At 40.5% G+C, this 23,767-nt stretch overlaps 2 non-coding genes across 2 annotated transcripts; both read right to left on the reverse strand.

The window, feature by feature from the left end:
- Positions 1-994: 994 nt before the first annotated feature.
- On the reverse strand, positions 995-1,098 carry LOC116631881. Its single transcript, XR_004299318.1, has one exon. It is a non-coding gene; the product is annotated as a U6 spliceosomal RNA (small nuclear RNA).
- Positions 1,099-23,486: 22,388 nt separating this feature from the next.
- On the reverse strand, positions 23,487-23,591 carry LOC116631812. Its single transcript, XR_004299265.1, has one exon. It is a non-coding gene; the product is annotated as a U6 spliceosomal RNA (small nuclear RNA).
- Between the last annotated feature and the right edge of the window lie 176 nt (positions 23,592-23,767).

Here is a 23,767-nt window from a genome sequence, read left to right on the forward strand (position 1 = left end):
TGGATACTGGGTTCTAGGCACCATGAACTATTTCTAACCATCTTGCCCTTCATTTTCCTCCAACCAGAATCAAAGTCCCAGATGGGAACATGAGCTGACTGGCTTTAGGTTGGTATACCAGGTTCCAGGAGCTCAAAGACAGGATATCTGCTCCCTTTGAGGTTTCTCCTGCTGATTTTGGGATTCTCCTAAAATGGAAAGGGTGTTCAGGTGTTAGACAGCCAAAAGTGACTAATGTCCATGACATTTCTCCTTTTTTTTTGCCTTCCTCACTTGCACATTATGCCCCAGGCTATACTTAACATCTTTCAAGCCACTGGAAGGTATCATGATCTCTCTCACGTCTAGGCCATTACATAAGCTGTTTTGTTTTTCCTTTTCTTTCTTTCTTTTTTTTAAGAAATTATTTATTTACCTGAGAGAGAAAAAGAGAGAGAGAGCATGAGCAGGGGGGAGGGGCGGAGGAAGAGGGAGAAGCAGACTCCTCGCTGAGCAGGGAGCCCAACACAGGGCTCGATCCCAGGACCCTGAGTTCATGACCTGAGCTGAAGGCAGATGCTTAACTGACTGAGCCACCCAGGCGCCCATTTTGTTTCTTTTTTTTTCTAAAATGGCCTTTCTACAGTCCTCTTAACTGAGCCACCCCTTTCTCCAGGATGCCTTCCCTAATCCTTGGTGTATTAGTTTGCTAGGGCTACCGAAACAAAATACCCCAGGCTGGGTGGTTTAAACAACAGAAATTTATTTTCTCAGAGTTCTGGATGTTGGAAGTCCATGATCAAGGTGTCAGCAGGGTTGGTTTCTGCTGGGTCTCTTTCCCTCGTTTGCACGCATCTGCCCTCTTGCTGCTGCTTCGCGTGGTTGTCCCTCTGTGCATGGCACCCCTGGTGTGTCTCTGTGTGTCCTAATCCCTTCTTGTAAAGACACCAGTCAGATTAGACTAAAACCCACCCTAAAGGCCTCATTTTAACCTAATTACCCCTTTTTTTTTTGTTTTAATATGGATCACTTCATGAATTTGTATGTCAACCTTGTGCAGGGGCCATGCTAATCTCCATATCATTCCAATTATAGTATATGTGCTGCTGAAGCGACCACTAACCAAATGCAGTCACATTCTGAGATACTAGGGGTCAGGGCTTCAACATATGAATTTGGGGGGACATAGTTCAGTCCCTAACAGCTGGTTTATGTTAGGTCCTGTGTATGCCTGTAGTATGTTGATCTTCCACTATGAGGGCACATAGCACAGTTTCATAGTTTACTACTTATTTGTAAAAGTTTACCCAAGTCAACCCCATATTGCTGCTCACCACTGGATTCCCACCCCAGTACAACAAAACTTGATTTATCTGATAAGTAATTTAGGCACTGTGACAACCTTTCACCTATTCTTCCCAGAAAAATACCACGAAATGCATCATTGCTTGTGAAATATTTAAAATTACCATGATTCTTTTCTACCCTAAAAGTTAAAAGCAAATTAGCCTGAAAATGCAGAGTGAAAATTTTTCCCCTCATTTTTCAAATAACAGACCAGTTATTTCCTAGGGCTAATGACCTGACGAGTAAAACATATAATCCCTTTTATATTTATTAGGAAGATAATCACCGCTCAGTACTTTGAAAATATGATCACTGAAGTTCCAGAGCCTCTTTTTCTTTTGCTGTTTGACACAGCAGCAACCCATACTCCTACCTGGATGTTTTATCAGGGGCTCACTTTGTGTTGAAAAGTGCAAGAAAGAGTGAGTAGGCCTAATTTTACATATTCTACATCAAATGTACTGTACTCTCTCCCTTTAGAGCCACTTAAATGAGATTCATATTCCTTAGTATGAAAAACACTGTTTTTCCAACTGGAACCAATCAAGTCTGGAGAAATCATCCTCATGGACTTTGGGAAGGATATTTAGATACTAAATTGCAGATAGACCCTGTACTCACAGTTTAAATAAATATCACACTTTGTGCTGGGACTTGTAAGATTTCTTACTTGTGAGTTACAAATTAACTTTAACCTGCTGATAATTTCAATCTGTTCTGAAATAAATGGACATTGGACTGTAAATTACCATAATGAAAGAGTCCCATTCCCTTCACAACACAAAAACTATAGTCATTAACAAGTCGAAATTAATATGTAATATACAAGGAGGCAGGAGGCATTTGAAGTTGTACCCACACTATCACATGCCTCAAGGGTAGCATCTGAAATAAATAAAGCACAGTTTAACCTAAGATTCTAATTTATAACTAGGAAGTGTCCATTAAAGGCCAACCATTAATTTCATAGTATATTCTTTGCCAAAGAGGAATTAGCCAAACAGTCTATGACTGAACATTATCACAACTTACAACTTTTCAAGGTTGAAAAGGCAAGTTCTTTGCCTGCTAATGGTAAAGTAACCCAACTCAAAGGCACATATAAAAACAAAATTAATGAGGGGGCCTGGGTGGGTAAGTGGGTTAAGCATCTGCCTTCAGCTCAGATCACCATCCTGGGCTCTCGGGATCACTGAGCCCCAAGTCTGGCTCCCTGCTCAGTAGGAAGTCTGCTTCTCCCTCTTCCTCTCTCCCTACCCCCACTCTGCATGTGCACACTTGCACTCTCTCTCAAATAAATAAGTAAAATCTTTAAAAAATAAAATAAAATTGGTGACATTGGCTACATATCACTCAAGTATGATAGTCATACAGCTAGTACAAAGCACTTGGTTGATTTTCTCTCTTTCCCTTTTGATTTCCTCTCTCTCTCATCCTGGATCATTCCTTCTACTTTAAATCTAGCTCTAAAATCTTACTACTACCAAAAATTCTTAATGTATACAACAAAGAAGAGCCTAATAATTGAGTCGATTGGCATAAATCTTTAGAATTATCCACATTTTACCATAACTCTTCAAATGTCTTTTGGATTTTTCATCCATAATCGAGTTTTTCAGTTAAAAAAAAGCGTCACTTAACTGGAGATTTCAGAGGGATATCTAACAGTTGTGTCAAGTTTACCACTTTCTAGGTATAAGCACAACCTCCAGTTTCTATTCCTATTAATTTTGTCATGATTTTGCAGGTATTTACTCCATCTACAGTCAAAACCCTCCATTTCCTGGACCTCACCTGCCTTTCTAACCTTATTTTCTTTTGTTAAGGAGAAGTAATGATTCTGGAAGCAAAGATGAAGTACTGAGGGAAGGTTTACTGCCAAACAAGGAACCTGATCCAGATCAAAAGTTGGGTTCCAGGGTTGAGACTCTGTGACCTGGGTCTTAGGAAAGCAGAGTGTCCGAGGTCTGGAGATATCCAGGCTCATTGGCTAGGCATTGTGGAAGCATATTCCTGTGTTTTGTCAGAAGGCAGTCCCCTCTATGGGTGTGAAGTGCTTGTTTTAGGGTAGTGGTGACTCAGTTGTCCTTGCTGATTCAGGATTATGGAATCCTAGCTATCGTTAAAAAAGAAATCAAGTCTGCATTTCCTCCTATCCCTCAGGTGATATCATCATCATCATCATCACCATCACCGATAGTATCCTTATAAGCTTCTGTAGATGGGGGCCATGCCTTGTCTTTCTTGGCATCCTCCATGGATGTGTAGAATAAATTTTATTTTGGTCTTAGCTTTTTCAACTATACAAAGAAAATTGGAAGGTTTTTAAAAATGCTCAAAAAATTTTACTTGCAAGGGATTGTAGACAACTTCAATAAAATTTCTGGACCTGAACATTCTTTAATCCAATCCATAAAGTTTGCTTATACTGAGTCCAAAGTACATGTAGTAATTCAAGTGCACTTACATTGATTATAATAGAGCTAGCCATAACATTAGTGATTAATAATTATTATAAAATATTTGTTAATAATATAATTACATATAAGAATTACATAACCACATAGAATAATTATATAATTATAATACTAATGATTATATCATATAATTTTATGATATAAAATTAACCAATTTAATTTAATAATTAAATCATATTAATATTTAGTCCAAATTACATTTAATAATTCAACATTTTTTCTCCAAGTTTATCCCCATCTTACCGAAAAGTCTACAAATCAGGGGACGTTCTTTTAGCATAGAGTTGTGCCCTATTCTTTTTATCACAAGGTTAAGAAAACAGAAGATAAAGATGACAGTAAAGAAAGACTATGACTTTCTCCCATAAGCAAAAATACTATTTTTTTCCCAAATAGATGGATTTTAATTTTTTAATTTTTAATTTTTTTAAATTTTGTTATGTTATGTTAGTCACCATACAATACATCATTAGTTTTTGATGTGGTGATCCACGATCCATTGTTTTTGTATAACACCCAGTGCTCCATGCAGTACGTGCCCTCCTTAATACCCATCACCGGGCTAACCAATCCCCTCTCCCCCCTCCGACCTAAAACCCTGTTTGTTTCTCAGAGTCCATAGTCTCTCATGCTTCATCTCTCCCTCCAAACCCCCCCCCTCATTTTTCGCTTCCTTCTCCTAGTGTCCTCCATGCTATTCCTTATGTTCCACAAATAAGTGAAACCATATGATAATTGACTTTCTCTGCTTGACTTATTTCACTTAGCATAATCTCCTCCAGTCCCAACCATGTTGATGTAAAAGTTGGGTATTCATCCTTTCTGATGGCTGAGTAATATTCCATTGTATATATGGACCACATCTTCTTTATCCATTCAACTGTTGAAGGGCATCTTGGCTCTTTACACAGTTTAGCTATTGCAGACATTGCTGCTATGAACATTGGGGTGCATATGGCCCTTCTTTTCACGACATCTGTGTCTTTGGGGTAAATACCCAGAAGTGCAATTGCTGGATCATAGGGTAGTTCTATTTTTAAATTTTTGAGGAACCTCCACACTGTTTTCCAAAGTGGCTGTACCAACTTGCATTCCCACCAACAGTGTAAGAGGGTTCCCCTTTCTCCATAACCTCTCCAACATTTGTTGTTTCTTTCCCTGTCCATTTTTGCCATTCTAACTGGTGTAAGGTGGTATCTCAATGTGGTTTTGATTTGGATTTCCCTGATGGCTAATGATGATGAACATTTTTTCATGTGTCTGTTAGCCATTTGTATGTCTTCTTCAGAGAAGTGTCTTTTCATATCTTCTGCCCACTTTTTGACTTGATTATTTGTTACCCACAGCGAATATCATCCTCAGTGGGGAAAAGCTGAGAGCCTTTCCCTTAAGATCAGGAACACATCAAGGATGCCCACTCTCGCCACTATTGTTCAACATAGCACTAGAAGTCCTAGCAACAGCAATCAGACAACAAAAAGAAATAAAAGGTATTCAAATTGGCAAAGAAGAAGTCAAACTCTCTCTTTTCACAGATGACATGATACTTTAAGTGGAAAACCCAAAAGACTCCACCCCCAAATTACTAGAACTCATCCAGGAATTTGGTAATGTGGCAGGATACAAAATCAATGCACAGAAATCAGTTGCTTTCTTATATACTAACAACGCAACTGTAGAAAGAGAAATTAGAGAAACGATTCCATTTACAATAGCACCAAAAACCATAAGATACCTCGGAATAAACCTACCCAAAGAGGTAAAGGATCTATACTCTAGGAACTACAAAACACTCATGAAAGAAATTGAAGAAGACACAAAAAGATGGGAAAATATTCCATGCTCATGGATCGGAAGAATAAACATTGTTAAAATGTTTATGCTACCCAGAGCAATTTATACCTTCAATGCCATCCTGATCAAAATTCCAATGACATTTTTCAAAGTGGTGGAACAAACAATCCTCAAATCTGTACGGAATCAGAAAAGACCCCAAATCACCAAGGAAATGCTGAAAAAGAAAAACAAAGCTGGGGGCATCACGTTGCCCGATTTCAAGCTGTATTACAAAGCTGTGATCACCACGACAGCATGGTACTGGCACAAAAACAGACATATAGACCAATGGAACAGAATAGAGAACCCAGATATGGACCTTCAACTCTATGGTCAACTAATCTTTGACAAAGCAGGAAAAAACTTGCAATGGAAAAAAGACAGTCTCTTCAATAAATGGTGCTGGGAAAATTGGACAGCCACATGCAGAAGAATGAAACTCAACCCTTCTCTAACACCATACACAAAGATAAACTCAAAATGGATGAAAGACCTCAATGTGAGACAGGAATCCATCAAAATCCTGGAGGAGAACATAGGCAGTAACCTCTTTGACATCGGCCACAGCAACTTCTTTCAAGATACATCTTGTGAAACAAAAGCAAAAATGAACTTTTGGGACTTCATCAAGATAAAAAGCTTCTGCACAGCAAAGGAAACAGTCAACACAACAAAGAGGCAACCCACAGAATGGGAGAAGATATTTGCAAATGACACTACAGATAAAGGGCTGGTATCCAAGATCTATAAAGAACTTCTCAAACTCAACACCCAAAAAATACTATTTTTAAGCTTAATTTGAAAAGGCAGTATCAAGAAAAGGTAAAGATAATTCAATATTTTTTCAGCCTAATGCTTGGTTTCTGCAAAGTTTCATGGACCACTGTACTTCTCAAATACACTCAGGGATCTGTGGCATTATGCCAGGAGTATGCAAGAAAATGATGAATTTTTCTGAAGCATCAATTTTACTAGAATATGTTTTGGGGAAAAGTGTATATAATTTAAAATGGTAAAGAAATTCAAGTATTTATTATTTTTATTGAGGTATAATTGACAAAACATTATATAGTTGGCCCTTAAACAACATGGGTTTGAACTGTGCAAGTCCACTTATAAGTGGATTTTTTTCAATAAATATAATACAGTACTATAAATGTATTTTCTCTTTCTTCTTCTTATTTTTTTTATCCGGCAGGGGGAGAGAGTAGGGGCAGAGGGAGAGGGAGAGAGAGAGAATTTTAAGTAGGCTCCGTGCCCAGCGTGAAGCCTGACGCAGGGCTCGATTTCACAACCTTGAGATCATGACCTGAGTCCAAATCAAGAATCAGACACTTAACCAACTGAGTCACCCCGGCACCCCTATTTTCTCTTTCTTATGATTTTCTAAATAGCATTTTCTTTTCTTTAGCTTACTTATTATAAGAATATGGTATATAATACATATGATATCCAAAATATGTGCTAATTGACTGTTTATGTTATTGGTAAGGCTTCCAGTCAACAGTAGGCTGTTAATAGTGGGCTCACATAAGCTTAAAATTCATAGGCATTGGCACAACCCCCGAGTCCAATGACAGTTCAAATAATGTATGTAGTGCACAGTGTAAAACATTAATAAGAAAGGACATACGAAAGACTAAAGACTCAAAGAACTCTTATTAGTTTATGCTGTTATTCACTGGTTGGAAGAATTTAGATTCTTTTCCTGGTGTAGCATTATTTAAGGCAAATAAGGCAATATAGATAAAATCACAGAAATGTCACAAATAAAACTTCATGAACTCTACTTAAAATTTTAGAAGGCTTTGAATGCTAAATGCAAAAGGGATTAATTCATTCTCTTATTTTTTTTTTTCTTTTAGCCAGCCCTAAAGGCACAGAATTAATTTAACTTCAGCATACCTATGCAGCTGACAGTATTCCTGGCTTCTAAAAGACCCCAAGAGAAATTGATTTAGTGGACAAGTATTGCAGCTGTTAGAAGAATCCTATAGACAGATCACTGGGGGGGCGGGGGGGGGGGGGGAATCTGCCCCCATAAAAACACCAAGAGTCTGAGCTGCAATTTTCAGAGTTTTTAAACATTACAAATTCCTTCATATATTTTCTTTCTTTTGGAAATGCACCTGAATTTTCAAATTCTTAATGCTAAGTAATGTATATACATCAAGCACCCTGCCTGGTACATGGTAGGTGTCAATAAATATTTATGGAATTGAATTAATCCAGCAATAATCCTCATGGGCCGACATCTCAGGGACTTGCCTGGCTTACAAGGGGTAGAAGGGCAATCCCTTTTTTCTACCTCACTCTAGTGTTCATTTTTGAACCCCTGGCACATTAGATCTGGTTAGGCTTCTAATGCTAATAACACTGTTTTAAACAATACAAAGGATACGACATGGAACAACAGTTATGACAATAGGTAAGCTTTATTCTCAACCAACTATACTCCACCTCAAGTGCAAGAATTCTGTAAAACACGAACACTGGTTCTGTGCTAGGATTAGCACAGCAAATTGAGAAAACCGGAGGTGACTCATATACAGTCGGGAAAACACTGCATTGGTAAAATTATGATCCAATCAGGATTAAATAAAACAGTGAAATTATTATTATTATTTTTAAAGATTTTATTTATTTATTTGACAGAGAGAGACACAGCAAGAGAGGGAACACAAGCAGGGGGAGTGGGAGAGGGAGAAGCAGGCTTCCCGCTGAGCAGGGAGCCCGACGCGGGGCTCGATCCCAGGACCCCAGGATTATGACCTGAGCCGAAGGCAGACACTTAAGCGACTAAACCACCTAGGTGCCCCAAAATCAGATTGTTTCTTTGCCATTGAGTTCTATGAGTTCTTTATATATTTTGGCTATTAACCCCCAGTCAGATCTATCATTTACAAATATTTTCTCCCATTCAGGAGATTGCCTTTTCATTTTCTTGATGTTTTCCTTTGTTGTGCCCAAACATGTTAGTTTAATGTAGTTTCTTTTTGCCTTTCTTGCCTTTGCTTTTGGTGTCAAATCCAAAAAGTCACCACCAAGACCTATCACAAGGAGCTTACAGGCTCTGTTTAGAATTCTAGAATTGCTCATTCTAGTTCTGTGAAAAATGTCATTGGAATTTTGAAAAGAATTGCACTGAATCTGTAGATTGCTTTGGGCGATATGGACATTTTAACAATGTTAGTTTTTCCAATCCATGAACATGAAATATCTTTCCATTTATCTGTGTCTTCCTAAATTTCTTTCATCAATGTCTTAAAGTTTTCAGTGCACAGGTTTTTCACCTCCCTGGTTAAGTTTATTCCTAGGTATTTTATTCTTTTTGATGCAATTAAAATGGAATCATTCTCTTAATTTCTCTTTCTGGTAGTTTGTTATTACTGTACAGAAGTCCAACTGATTTCTGTATATCTTGCAACTTTACTGAATTCATTTATTAGTTCTAAAAATTTTTTTGGTAGAATCATTAGGGTTTTCTATATAGAGTATCAAGTCGTCTGCAAAGAGTGACAGGTTTACTTCTTCCTTTCCAATTTGGATGCCTTTTTTTTTTCTTTTCCTTGCCTAATTGCCCTGGCTTGGACTTCCAATACTATGTTGAATAAAAGCAACAAGAGTGGGCAACCTTGTCTTGTTCCTGATCTGAAGAGAAAAAAAACTTTAAACTTTTCACCATGAGTATAATGTTATCTGTGGGCTTGTCACATATGGCCTTTATTATGTTAAAGTACTTTCCTACTATACCCACTTTGTTGAGAGTTTTTATCATAAATTGCTGATAAATTTTGTAAAATGCTTTTTCTGCATCTAGTGAGATGATCATATGATTTTATGCTTCAGTTTGTTATGTTGTGTGGAATGTTGATTGATTTGGTTGATTGAATCATCTTTGCATCTCTGGAATAAATTCCACCTGATCATGTTGTGTGATCCTTTAAATGTATTGTTGAATATAGTTTGCTAATATTGTTGAGGATTCTCCCAAGTTCAATGAGCATCTTTAGGACCATTATTTTGAACTCTTTATCAAGTAAATTAGTTATCTCTTTTTCATTAATTCTTTTTTTTCTGACGTTTTATTTTGTTCTTCCTTTGGGACATATTTCTGTGTTTCCTCATTTTGCTTGACTTTCTGCATTGGTTTCTATGAATTAGTTGAAACAACCACCTATTTCAATCTTGAAAGGTTGGCTTTGTGTAGGAACTGAACCTTATTGTTTGACCCTGCCCAGTTTGATCTTGGTTGTCTCTCAAACCTTCGTGATTGTCCAAGAAGTCTATTATATTTTTAACAGCCCAATACTTAAGGGTTTGCCAAGATCAGTCAGTGTCCCCAAGGTGGTGGAGGATCCCAGTCAACATGTAGATTCAGGCTGACTGGAAACCAGATGCTCAGGCAGCAGCTTTTAAAGAATACAAGTATATACAGTTCTGTGGGACTGCACGCACAAGCCTGGCTGGCTTTCAGAGCCAGATGATCTGGGGCTGTCTCCTGATGGCAGTTGCAGAAATTGGGACTCTGGATGAATGCACCAGCTCTTTTCTGGGAGATATCAGTGAGCTGCAGTGAGACAGAGGGAGAGTGTAATGATGATGCCCCCCGGCCTATGTTCCCTCTGAGCGCCTCTAGATGTACACCAAACCTGAAACCTGCCCCTAAGTTCGAGTCCTCATGACTAGCAAGTAGTTTCTTTTTTACAGAAAGCCTGGGGTTATGCTTCAGTCTGCTGTCTATGCAGCGCCCTGGGGCAAGGCTGCCAAGCATCGTGTCTCTGATTGTTACAGACCCATGGGACCCGGGAAAGGAAAGCCCCCTGGTCACCAGAGCCAGGCAATCAAGGTGTGTCCCTGGGACAGCAGCCACAGAAACTAGGGCACCAGATATAAAAACTGGGCCACTGGCCACGTATGTAGGAGAGATTCCCTGTGAGAGATACTGGGCCACGGCACAGGGAGAACGTGAAGAAAGTGCCCACTGTCTCGGGTCTCAAGAAATGTTACAGACAGCCCTTAAATATGTGTTTAATTAGAAGCCCACCCCTCAGCTAGTAGGCCACTTTCACAGAAAGACTGAACTCCTGGGTCTGTTGTTTCTCGCTGTGCCCTGGGGGTGGTAGCTGTTTAAAATCTCTTTTTCCATCGGTTAAAGTCCTGTGAACCCTGGAAGTATAAGCCCACCAGCGCCTGGTGATACAGAGGTCATAAAAGTCCCGGCACCAGGCAATGCTACAGGCTCTTTCTGGAATGCCAGGGAGCTGAAAAGAGGCGGAGGGAGAGTGCGAAGATTGTGTCCACTGGCCTCTCTTCCCTGAGAGCCCCTTTGTAGGACCCTTTAGGTGTGCCAAACCAAAAGCTTGCCCCACAGGCCAAAGTTCCTGGACAAGCAAACAGGCCTCTTTCTCAGAAAGCCTGGTGTGTTTCTGCTGTTATCTGTGAAGTGCCATGAACTGTCTCCCTAATTGTTACAGTCCTGTGGGACCCAAGAACACAAGCCCCACTTGACCTCCAGAACCAGGCAATCAGGGGGTGGCCCCTGGGTGGCAGGTATTAAAACTAAAGACAGGGGCCCCAGACATGTGTAGAAGTTCCGCTCTGGGAGATGCTAGTGGTCTGGAGCGTGGCAAGGGAGAGTGTGAGGATGGCACCTACTGAGAAAAGGGGGAAAAAAGGAAAAGAAAAACAAAAAAGAGGAAAAAGAAAGCTAAGGTGCCTGCCAGCATTCACAAAGCAGAGGGAGGATGTACAAGATGGTGCCCACCAGCCTCCAGCCCTGGAGAGTATCCCAACAGGCCCCTGTGCCTTAGACCGATGTTTCACAGGTAAATAAGTCTCTTCCACATAGAGTCTGGGCACTTTTCAAAGGGCTGCTTTCGTGCTGGGCCCAGGGACCGGTGAGTCTGCCGGTGGGCCCTTTAAGAGCTGCAGCTCAGTTCCCACAGCACCGTGGATCTCATGGGGAAAGGCCCCGTTTGTCTTCAAGGCCAGATATTTTGGGGATTCATCTCTGAGGTGCTGGTTTTATTTTATTTATTTTTATTTTATTTTATTTATTTTATTTATTTACTTCTTCCAAATTTCTATTTAAATTCAAGTTAGTTAACACATAGTGTAATATCGGTTTCAGGAGTAGAATTTAGTGATTCATCATTTACATATAACACCCAGGGCTCGTTACAAGTTCCCTACTTAATGTCCATCACCTATCTAGCCCATCCTGCCTCTTCCCCTCCATCAACCCTTAGTTTGTTCTCTATAGTTAAGAGTCTCTTACTGGGGCACCTGGGTGGCTCAGTCGTTAAGCGTCTGCCTTCGGCTCAGGTCATGATCCCAGGGTCCTGGGATCGAGCACCGCATCGGGCTCCCTGCTATGCAGGGAGCCTGCTTCTCCCTCTCTCCCTCTTGCTGTGTCTCTCTCTGTCAAATAAATGAATAAAACTTTTAAAAAATTTTAAAAAAAAGAGTCTCTTACTATTTTTGCCTCCTTCTCTGTTTTTATCTTATTTTTCTTTCCCTTTCCCTATGCTCATCTGTTTTGTTTCTTAAATTCCAGATATGAGTGAAATCATATGGTATTTGTCTTTCTCTGACTGACTCATTTCACTTAGCATAATACACTCCAGCTCCATCCACTTCATTGTAAATGACAAGATTTCATGCTTTTTGATGGCTAATATTCCATTGTGTGTGTGTGTATATATATATATATATATATATACCATGTCTTCTTTATCCATTTACCAGTCAATGGACAGTTGGGCTCTCTCCATAGTTTGGCTATTGTGGACATTGCTGCTATAAACGTTGGGGAGCATGTGCCCCTTCAAATCAGCATTTTTGTATCCTTTGGATAAGTACCTAGTAGTGCAACTGCTGGGTCATAGAGTAGCTCTATTTTCAACTTTTTGAGGAACCCCCATACTGTTTTCCACAGTGGTGGCACCAGTTTGCATTTCCACCAACAGTGTAAGAGGGTTCCCCTTTCTCCGCATTCTCAGGTGCTGCTGGTTTTAAAAATCAGGCTGCCCGATGTGGGGTACAAACCCATGACTCCTCAGGGAAAAGCTCCAGGTTTTGCGTTCCCTCTCAATTACAGGTTGCTGAGCAGGGGAGCGGTTTATGGAGGGTAGTGTCTCAGCCTTTCCTACCTGTTCAGTGTGATTTCTCTCTTGTTTGCCTGATGTGAAGGGGTCACTCCACCAGTTTCTAGGGTTTTCTCAAAGGAAATTGTTCCATATATAGCTGTAAATTCAGTATGTCCATGGGAGGAGGTGCATCACCATCTTGAATCAGAAACTCAAATATTATTTCATATTAACACAAATATGGACATATTATAGAATAGAATGTAAATTATTATACATTCTTAAGGAAACACTCCAAACTCCAATGAAACCTTAAGTTTGGAGGAGGTGTTTTCTGTGACCCAGGAAGGAAGTGTCTTCATTCTCTGCCATTGAGGTTCTTTGGTGGAAAAAACTGAGAAATGTTGGCCACAGAAAGCTGACCCTCTTGAGTCAGGGCTTCTGGCTTCCGTCTCCAGCATTGCTACTGAGTTGCTGTGTGACGCTTAGCAAGTCCCTTTCTTCTCTAGGACTGAGTCTTGTCACTTGTGAAAAGGGGAGCTGGCCTTGGCCTCATCCAGAGCTGACTACTCTGGACTCCGATCTTGGCTGACTTCTTTTCGTACATCGCAGGGATGACTGTAACTCAGCACATTACTGCTAGCTAATTAGACGGATGTCCGCCTTGATAGGAATTTTAACTATTGTTAAAAGGAACTTCTTAAGTATAAATGTATATCTTACCTCAGGTTCAAAAATAAACTTCCTCTTTATACAAATCTCTCACTTTTAAGAACCAGTAGAGTGCCCTAGATTTAAGGCAGTAAATCTGTATTCAGTGGGATAGGTGATCACTGATTAAACAGCGGAGTGGGCCAGAGGGGGAAAAAAGCGGAAAAATACTGTCATAAATGTTGAAACAACTTCTATGGGTGGAAACTAGTAAAAGGTGGCCTGAAGTCCACTCTGCTGCCTATGCAGTCTCCCTTGTGCTTGGCGCAAAGGGGGGCGGAACGGAAGGGTTTCTTTAGAGCCAAGCACACTCCTGCCTTTTCATGAGCCCCAGACACTGCACTGTCGGGGCAGCCACGGCCTTCGTGCCACACCGAAACTGATTTCTGAAAGGCCCGTCTGTGCAGCATATGTGCAGAGGAGATTGCCATCACTTTGGCTTTCCTTTTTCTGCTGTCCAAAGAACTTGCTTATAAAAAGCCTTATTCCCTAGTATATACCATGTGAATTTTTTTCCTACTTGCTTGAGTCAGTAATTAAATCAGTTTCACCATAACAGATGTGAATTTAGCTTTTCAACTCAAAAGTAGGATCAGTGAAGGCTGGAATATGTTTTGAAAAAAAACCCGATAACTCTTATCCAATCCAAAGTAAACTCCCACTCATTCATCATCCAAAATCACACACACACACAACCCCAAAAAAACAGGAGCACTCAAATAACCAAACTCCTTTAGAATATTGTACAAAGATGTTCGATGACATGAAACACTGAAACTAAGTGCATTACACTGGCAGCATCACATTTTTTTTGTTTTTTTTTGTTTTTTTTTGTTTTTTTTATTTTTTTTAAAGATTTTATTTATTTATTTGAGACAGAGAGAATGAGAGAGAGAGAGCACATGAGAGGGGGGGAGGGTCAGAGGGAGAAGCAGACTCCCTGCCGAGCAGGGAGCCCGATGCGGGACTCGATCCAGGGACTCCAGGATCATGACCTGAGCCGAAGGCAGTCGCTTAACCAACTGAGCCACCCAGGCGCCCCACATTTTTTTTGTAAGGGAGGGGGGGAGAGGGAGAGAGAGAGGGAGGGAGGGGGAATATGAGCTGGGGGGGAAGGGACAGAGGGAGAGGAAGAGAATCTCAAGCAGACTCCACATGCAGCATGGAACCCCACTCAGGACTTGATCTCATGACCCTAAGATCGTGACCTGAACCGAAATCAAAAGTTGGATGCTTAGATGACAGGACCACCCAGGTGCCCCCAACATCAAATATTTTTATTGATCTGCATCAGCTATATACAATATCTACTTATAACATGTTCATTCATTCCTTCCTTCATTCCTTCATTCATTCAATGGAGTTTCATAAATGCATAAGCCAGAAATAAAGCATTTCTGGAGATGGAAGAGTATGTATAAGCTACACCGTCTAATATGGTAACAATTAGCCACGGGTGACTATTTAAGATGAAATTTAAACTAATTAAAATGAAATAAAAATAAAAATTCAGTTCCTTAGTCTCACTAGCCACACTTCAAGTGTTCCATCACCAGCATGGCTGGTGACGGCTGTGTTGGAGAGTACACGTATAGGCCATTTCTATCACCACAGGAAGTTCAATAGACAGCACGGGGAGGAGGGAGAGAATAGTAAAATCACCTGACTGCATTGTTTTAAAACAATTTTGAATAAATTATATTTGCTTGTGAGCCCAAAGCATGGCCCAAAGAACATTAGTGACCTCATAGTGGTTTTCAAACATGTGTGAGGTAAATTCTCCTACATACGTATAATATCACAATACAGAACACTGAGAATTAAATCAGTGTTTTATTGGCATGCGCTCTTCAAAATTCTCCTTATGAAGAACTAGATGTCACTTCCCTGACACCTCATTAGTCTTCCCGTTCATTTGGTTTGTGGTTGGGTGAGTTTAATGCTACGGGAAAGTGAGAGTGGCTTGGGAAGTTGGGAGGTTTTTGTCTTTTTGAGGTGGCTTGTGTATAAAATTATTGAACTGTGCCAAAAGGCAAGGAGAATCTTTTTCATTGCAAATGTGTCTCTATCCAGTAATGACTTTGACTCTGAAGCCCCAACAAAGAAAATCAAGGGTCACTCAGGGTGAAGATCTTAATTGTCCTGTTTGTTCAAGGCTACATGCTTGTTGACTTAACCTCTCATCTTCTATCTTGGCATGATTTTCAAATTGAGGATCTACATTACCCAGTCTCTTGTTCTTTCTCCTACCACCTCAGAATCCTGAGGCTAGACAAAGATAAAATCCATGAGTGACATCTTCTCTGAGTGAATTCAGAAATAATTTGGAAAGAAGCCCCAGTAATTATAACAGTGATGAAATCTTTAGTTTCTGACAAGGAGCTACTGTCTCTTTGGATGTAGTTGTTTTCAAGCACATGAATTTCCCTAGACAATATTACACTCATCACAACCTCTGTCAAATAGGGTTGTATAGGTTGTGCACTGCACAAGGGAGACACATCTAAGGAAGTGTTATTCCCATTACAGATATCATAGATTTGGTACTTATAAAAATGATAAAAACAATTTTCCAGAAGATGGCAGTAAAGTATCTTGTTCTAAAAAATATCAATACAGTATGACAATTTTCGGCAGATGGAAATATAAGTGTCTTGAGGAAGAAGTGCTGTTTTAAAATGTGTACAAAGGCACAAATTTGATGATCACTTGCTCTAGGTCCTGTATAAAATCGAATCTCTATTACTAGTGAAAGTGAATCCATGCAGTTTTTTTTTTTTTTTAAAGATTTTATTTATTTATTTGAGAGAGAGAGAATGAGAGAGAGAGAGCACATGAGAGGGGGGAGGGTCAGAGGGAGGAGCAGACTCCCTGCAGAGCAGGGAGCCCGATGCGGGACTCAATCCCGGGACTCCAGGATCATGACCTGAGCCGAAGGCAGTCGCTTAACCAAGTGAGCCACCCAGGCGCCCGAATCCATGCAGTTTAATAGGCAAAGAAAAGGAAAAAGAATTATCAATGATATATATTGAAATTCTAGCTTCCAAAATGCTCTTTGTTAAAATAGTACTATCAATACATTATATGAGATATATAGTATAAATAATATAGTGTAACTCAAGCTTCCCTGGGCCTCATGGGAGTATAGGTACAAATGTGAGTGATATAAACAGAGCGGAATCCTTCAGTTTTAGGAACACCTTTCTGTTTCCCCAAAAGTTTCCCCAACACATACAAACTGTCCTCTATATTTGGTTCCCCCAAAAGAAAACATATCAAAACTGATGTTGAGGAGGAAAAGTTTGTACAGAAAAAAAATTCCCGATTCAGTTTGTGGCATGTTTAAATCATTTTGTTGTCATTCACAATTATGGTCTTTCCGGTAACTGAGTGATGGTCATGAAAACTCTATTTCTTGTGGAGCAGTTTTATTACAGTAACATTTCATTATTTCATTCACCTTGGAACTTATCTTCCTTCCTTTCTTCTCTTATGACTCTCTCTCCTTTCTTCTTCTTAAGCAAAATAAATGTAGGCAAGGAATGGATGATGAGAAAACATTTTGTAAAGTGCTATATCAACATGTGGGGTTACTTGCGATCTTTTAAAGGAGGTCAAGAAGTGGAATGAAGGATAAGGACATGTAATCAAGGGTGTGTCCACAGGGGCCAGGTAGAGATGTAGGCAATAGTCTGTGCGCACATTCGTTTTATGAAATAGTTTGCTATGACGTTGCAATGCTTCTGAACGATCCTGGAGGCTATTCCTGAATTTTTAAATTTCACATCTGAAATTCAAATTTCAAATCTTTTGAGAAACATTGCTTAAGCTTAAAATTCATAGTATTTTCATTGGAAGGAGAAGTTCTGATCCAAGATTTATTGGCCAAGTGGCTTTTATTACCTTCGTTAGCCTCTGGAAGTCTCAGAGCACTCACCTGTGAAAGAGTGAGGCTAGAATCTGCTTTCCATGCTTTGCAAGGAGGTTTGGGGAGGGGGTGGGGAAGGGAGAATGTGTGTGTGGAAGAGCTGTCGTGCAAGGCAGTGGTAGCCAAATAACTACCCAACACTTACTATGGGCCTGACACATTTTAAAATAACCACGTTGAGAGGGAACTATGACTATGCCCATTTTACTGCTGAAGAAACTGAGTTTTGAGGAATTAATGAACTTGTCCAAGATCATACAACCAGTAAAAGAAGAATTTGCCGTTGAAACGCTGGCAGTCTGACCCCAGGGCCCACATTTTTAACCACTGTCCTACTTTGTCTTTCTGATACTGACATGTATACTATTACTTACGTAGTGTTGAGATAGATTCCCAGGGCCCAGATGGAGCTGCTTCAGCTAGCAAACTGAAACTTGGATAACTTTTGTGTCCCTATAAATGCTTGGCTGGACCAGAAATGCAGTCTCTCCACTCAGCCAATCCCCAAATGCCGAGCCAACTCTGGGCCTTCTCACCCCAAACAAGGCTGACTTTGTGATCCCAGACAATCTGATACTTGATATTTGCCTTTTCTTTGTTCTTTGTTCTTTATCCTTTAAAAGCTTCTTGTCTTCCGCCCCGTTTTTCAGTTCTCTGAAGGGAGTCTGTTCTCTTGATGAAATGTTAAGTAAAGTTTGTTTGTATCACCTGTCTTCTGTAATCATTGTTTAACAGTGGCAAGATGTTAAATTGGGGATTACAGCCAATACTTTAAGACGACATATGTTAGATGTCAAAATGAATTGCCGGCCCAAAGTGCATTTTTTCCAAAGTAGGTTGTTGAGCGTGTTTTAAAAATTGTAAACCCCTTACCAGCATTGGGGTCAGGGGTGGACAGTTGGGATAGAAAGGAGATGTGTGCAGAGATCTGTGGTGGGGGGAGGCTGTTGCCATGGTCTTCTACACCCTCAAGGGGGCTGGGCGGTGCTCAGGCCTTTACCTCACGCCTGGGGACAGAGACGCAGACGGACTCCTCAGAGAATGGAGGTTAGGGAGGTAAGGGACTGGCATTTGACTGCTGCTTGAGGAATCTAAAGAACAGAACAGCTGGAGGGTAAGACATGGGTTGATGGAGACTGGTGTTATATTGGGATGAGTCAAAACTCAGAATTTGTTTTTCATGGACACAGATGCAGCCCACATGGGAGACGGTGAGCTGTTGGAGCCCTTTGACTCCAAAGTAAGAGAATCATCTAGAGGCCGATGAGAGGGCCAGTGGGACCTCCCTGCTCTCCAACCCTGGAGAGAGAAGTGGGGGCTGCTGGCCAATGGTGGCAGAGGCGAATGGGAAAGAAGGAACCGGCCCGTTCACCTTCAATGTTCGTCTGTTACTGGTCCCGGCTGGCAGAGGGGAGATTTACCTACCTAATTAGGACTGCTGTATTTGCAACTGAGACTGCCCCTTAGCTTGAATTCCCTGCATGTGTCCAGAAAAGTCAGGGCCTGCTGGAACTTCCTTTAATTAAGGATCAAGGAAAACACCTCTTCCAGTGAGCAAGTTTGCAGGGGAGCCGGACATAAAAATTGGGGCTCTGATTACATCCCAGGAGCTGTTCTTGCTCAATGGGGACCTCATATGTGCTATACAGAGTTCTTTATATTACCTTAAGCAGTTCGTTTCTATAGCTAACTTTCTTTTTTTTTTTTTAAAGATTTTATCTATAGGTAACTTTCTTAAATAAATTTATTATTATAAAAAAAGAAACATTTTACAAAGCTTCACATTTCTTTTACAATAACATAGCCCTGCCTAAATTTTATCCTATGTAAACGTTTTTCCCCAATCATTGTTATAAGGACATGGCAGACTAAAGTGTTAAAATATTTTGCCCATATGACCTATCTTTTGTGCTTACCACTCTTATGGTGGCTGCATCACTTCTAAAAGACCGTTATCCAAAACCAGTTTTATTCTCCATGTTGAAGCAGGGATTTGAAAGACGAATTCTTTTTCATTAATTTTTAAAGATTTTATTTGTAAGTAATCTCTACACCCAACATGGGGCTCAAACCTACAACCCCGAGATTAAGAGTCATGTGCGCTACTGACTGAGCCAGTCAGGTGCCTTTATTTTTCATCATTTTGAATTGTATATCTTCTCAACTTCTGCTGGAATACAACTTTCTTTGCTCTTTTTCTGTATCCCATCTTTCCATTCCATATTCTGCTTTGAGGGTTATTGGTTTGTTTTTGCATCCTATGGTGGGGAGGGGATAAAACCAATCTAACACTTTCCGTTGAAGTTGGAATCCATGTCCCATATTACATAGCATCATATCAAACTAAAAAAATTAAAGAAAATGGAGAGAATGATGTGTTTTGGAAATAAGCGGAAGAAAGCTTTCAGAAGCATAAAGATACACCTAATATGTGCTTAGTAAGGAAAACTTGTGCATAGTCCTTAACCTTAAGAAGTTTACAATTTAGCAAAAGACTAAACATTAAGCATTTCTTTCTTTTTTTTTTTTTAAGATTTTTATTTATTTTTTGACTGAGAGAGAGAGACAGCGAGAGAGGGAACACAAGCAGGAGGAGTGGGAGAGGGAGAAGCAGGCTTCCCTGCTGAGCAAGGAGCCCAGTGCGGGGCTCAATCTCAGGACCCTGGGACCATGACCTGAGCCGAAGGCAGACGCTAAACGGCTGAGCCACCCAGGCACCCCAACATTAAGCATTTCTTAACACAGTGGATTGTACAATAAAAAACAGAGTGAATGAATGACTCAGTGTGTACCATGTAGTGCTTACAGGAAGCTCAGGAGCTCAGAGAAAGGAGCAGTCATCCATCATGGGGTGAAGCAGTCACAATTTCAGAAGGAAGTGGGGTTTGGCTATGTAAAAGAAGAAATTTTGGATAATTTGGATAGTTTGGGGGGTCTGTCTTGTTCTGCCTTGTTCACCACTCTAATGTCTAGAACTGAGCTAATATAGTAGCCAGCAGTTACATGTGGCTATTTAATGTGTTAGAATAAACTAAAATTAAATATTAATTTCCTTAGCCACATTAGCCTAGTGGCAATAGCCACGTGTGACTAGTGACTACCATATTGGACAGTGCAGATATAGAACATTTCTACCACTGCAGAAAGTTCTGTTGGACAGTGCTGATTCAGAATAGTGACTGGCACATAGGAAATGCTCAATAAATATTTAATGAATGATGTTAAATAAATGAATGTTGCTGAACTTGCTTCTTAGAGCCTCCTGTTTTCTCATCTTACAGATGAAGACAACAACAATTAAAAGATTGTGAGGATCAAATGAGATAATGAGGCAAAACTTCTTCATGCTCTAGAATGACACTAATGTGAATTATTATAATTCAAGCTTCCTGGCACTGTGGGTACAAATGGGATTATATAACTAGGAAGGACTCAAATTTCACTGGCATCTGCCCTTGCCTACCTAATAATACACACGAGTTCTCTCATGAGGCCCTTCCTGATGTTTATCCCTTGAGGGTGGGAGAGCCCCTCACTGGCCATTCCTGCCAGTGAGCAGCTTGACAATGTTGATAACGGAGACATGGATCGGTCTCCAGGAGTATTCAGATTCACAATTAAAGAAAAATCTACAGGTCAGACAACAACAACAAATTTGTGAGCTAGAGTCAACGAACATTGAAGTGTTTATGACCCCCTAGAAGCCCGCAGGGACCCAAAGCAACGCTTGATTATCCAGTCTTCACATAGTCTTGCATCTTCCACACCAACTGGAAGGCATGTTCCTTTCTCCAAGACCTCTCGTTCTCAAGCGTTGCCAGTGGGCACCAAAGCTCAGCTGCAGGTAGGCCTCTGCCCCATGGATTCCTTATAAACATAGTCCCGTCGCCTTCTGCCTGCCTACAGCTTCTCCTGCCAAGATTTGGCCAGATTTGGGGGGAGGGGTCATGTAAAAAGGATGGTCACCAGGTTGAGTCCTTCATGCCCCCACTCCTACCTCAGGGGCCCTCTCACAAACCTCCATTTTTTTTTTTTTAGATTTTATTTATTTGACAGAGACACAGCGAGAGAGGGAACACAAGCAGGGGGAGTGGGAGAGGGAGAAGCAGGCTTCCCACAGAGCAGGGAGCCCGATGCGGGGCTCGATCCCAGGACCCTGGGACCATGACCTGAGCCGAAGGGAGACACCTAATGACTGAGCCACCCAAGCGCCCTCTCACAAACCTCCTTGATGTCCCCTTTTACCTATGTAAATTATTCACAGAAGTAGATATTTACAGGCTGCCCATCAGTTAATCAGACACAGCTGGACCAACTGGCATCTGTAGCAGTTCATCTGACCAGGGCCTCCACTGCTTTGGTTGTGCAATGAAGTGTTTTTAGTCTCTTGGCCAAAGCCCCGATCTTCCCCCACAACCTCTTGGGGGGTACAGTGGATAGCTGTCAACTCATTTCTTTGGATTCTCAGCTTGGGCTTGGATTCTTGACTTGGCTCCATTTGCAGGTGTGCTGGTTGCATGAGCTTAACAACGCTGACCTGTGTGTACCTGGCCCTGACTATCCCGAAGTGGGGAGGCAGCCTAGACCCCGCTTCGAGGTCTCCACCTTGTGTACAAGGTCTTGACACTTGGACCTGGCCTTTTCTGTGCCCCACCTCTCCCTGCTTCCTTTAGGCTGGAGGACTGGGGCTTGAAAGCAGGCACTTCTTTTTTCTTCAAGCACTTTATAATTAAGGAGGTTTGCAACTGTCTTTAGCTCAAAGGCAATCCTTAAGATTTGAGGCTTTATCTTCTGGAAGTATCTTAGTTCTCCACCATTGATAGGAGTTTTGGGGTTGTTTTAGGATACAGAAAAGATGATTCAAGAGTTCACTTTTTTCTTACTTAGACTTCTTAGATTTTGACAGTCATCTTGCTTTTCTTTTAAAAAATACGTCAGAACTTTGAGCAATCACTTTTAAGGGTCCTTTGACTTTACTAAGTTACTTAAATAGTATTTTATTTTTTTTAAGATTTTATTTATTTGAGAGAGAGAGACAGAAAGACAGAGCATTAGCAGGGGGAGGAGCAGAGGGAGAGGAAGAAGCAGACTCCCCGCTGAGCCTGGATTCCCAATGTGATTGTGGGGGGGGGGGGACTCGATGCGCGGGCTCAATCCCAGGACAGGACCCAAGGATCATGACCAGAGCCAAAGGCAGAGGTTGAACCGACTGAGCCACCCAGGTGCTCCAGTTTCACAGCATTTTAAAAACTGTATTTTTAAATTTACTGCATTTGATTTTTTTTGTATATTTCAACTGTCTGACTTCATAAAAATTCCCCAAATGCTAAATAATTCTTATAAGTCTAATAAATAAAACTTACAAATAATACCAAGGTGATTCTAGAGTTTTCTCAGATGTTCCAAAGCCATGCAAAAAATTAGGAAGATTTTATCTTAAAAATTGTCTAAATCAATTTCTTTTTTTTTTTTTTTTTTAAGATTTTATTTATTTATTTGAGAGAGAGAATGAGAGAGAGCATGAGAGGGGGGAGGGTCAGAGGGAGAAGCAGACTCCCTGCCGAGCAGGGAGCCCGATGCGGGACTCGATCCTGGGACTCCAGGATCATGACCTGAGCCGAAGGCAGTTGCTTAACCAACTGAGCCACCCAGGCGCCCCTCTAAATCAATTTCTTGATTACACATTTTAATAGCAGTTGCAAGGCTGTCCCTGAGACTGAATTTCTCAAATATCAAAATTATCATGTATGCACAGATCCTTTCTTAACACAAGAACATAAATATTGTGGTCTTTATTCTTAACCTTTATATACTTAATGCTTAAAAAGAGGTATTTTAATATATTTGTATATACTGTGAAATGATCACCACAATATGACTAATTAACATCACCATACAAACTTACAGAATGTTTCTTTTGTGTGATAAGAACATTTGAATTTATTCAGTAACTTTCAAATATGCAACATAGAATTATTAAGTATAGTTGACCCAGGCTGTACATTTCATCCCCATGACTTATTTATTTTATAACTGGATATTTGTACCTTTTGGCACTCTTCACACATTTTGCCTGCTGCCAAGCCCCCACCTCTGGGAACCATCAATCCATTCTGTAGAAATATGGACTGCTTCACAAATTTTCGTGTCATCCTTGGGCAGGGGCCAACCTAATCTCTGTATCATTTCAATTCTTAATATATGTGGTGCCAAAAGGAGCACTTAATAATCCAATTCTTAAAGGTAAATTGAGGTCATTTAATAGCAGAGCATTTGACCAGATATTCCAAGTACATCTTCTCATTGCTAATTACCATGTAGGCTGAGTCTGAGGTCCCTTAGATGCCATTCTATTGATATTTGAAAGCTTTCTTGCCTCTGGGCACACAACTGTCCCA

This window comes from Phoca vitulina, unplaced genomic scaffold (genome assembly GCF_004348235.1).
Source record: "Phoca vitulina isolate PV1807 unplaced genomic scaffold, GSC_HSeal_1.0 scaffold5, whole genome shotgun sequence".
In the NCBI taxonomy this organism is placed as follows: domain Eukaryota; kingdom Metazoa; phylum Chordata; class Mammalia; order Carnivora; family Phocidae; genus Phoca; species Phoca vitulina.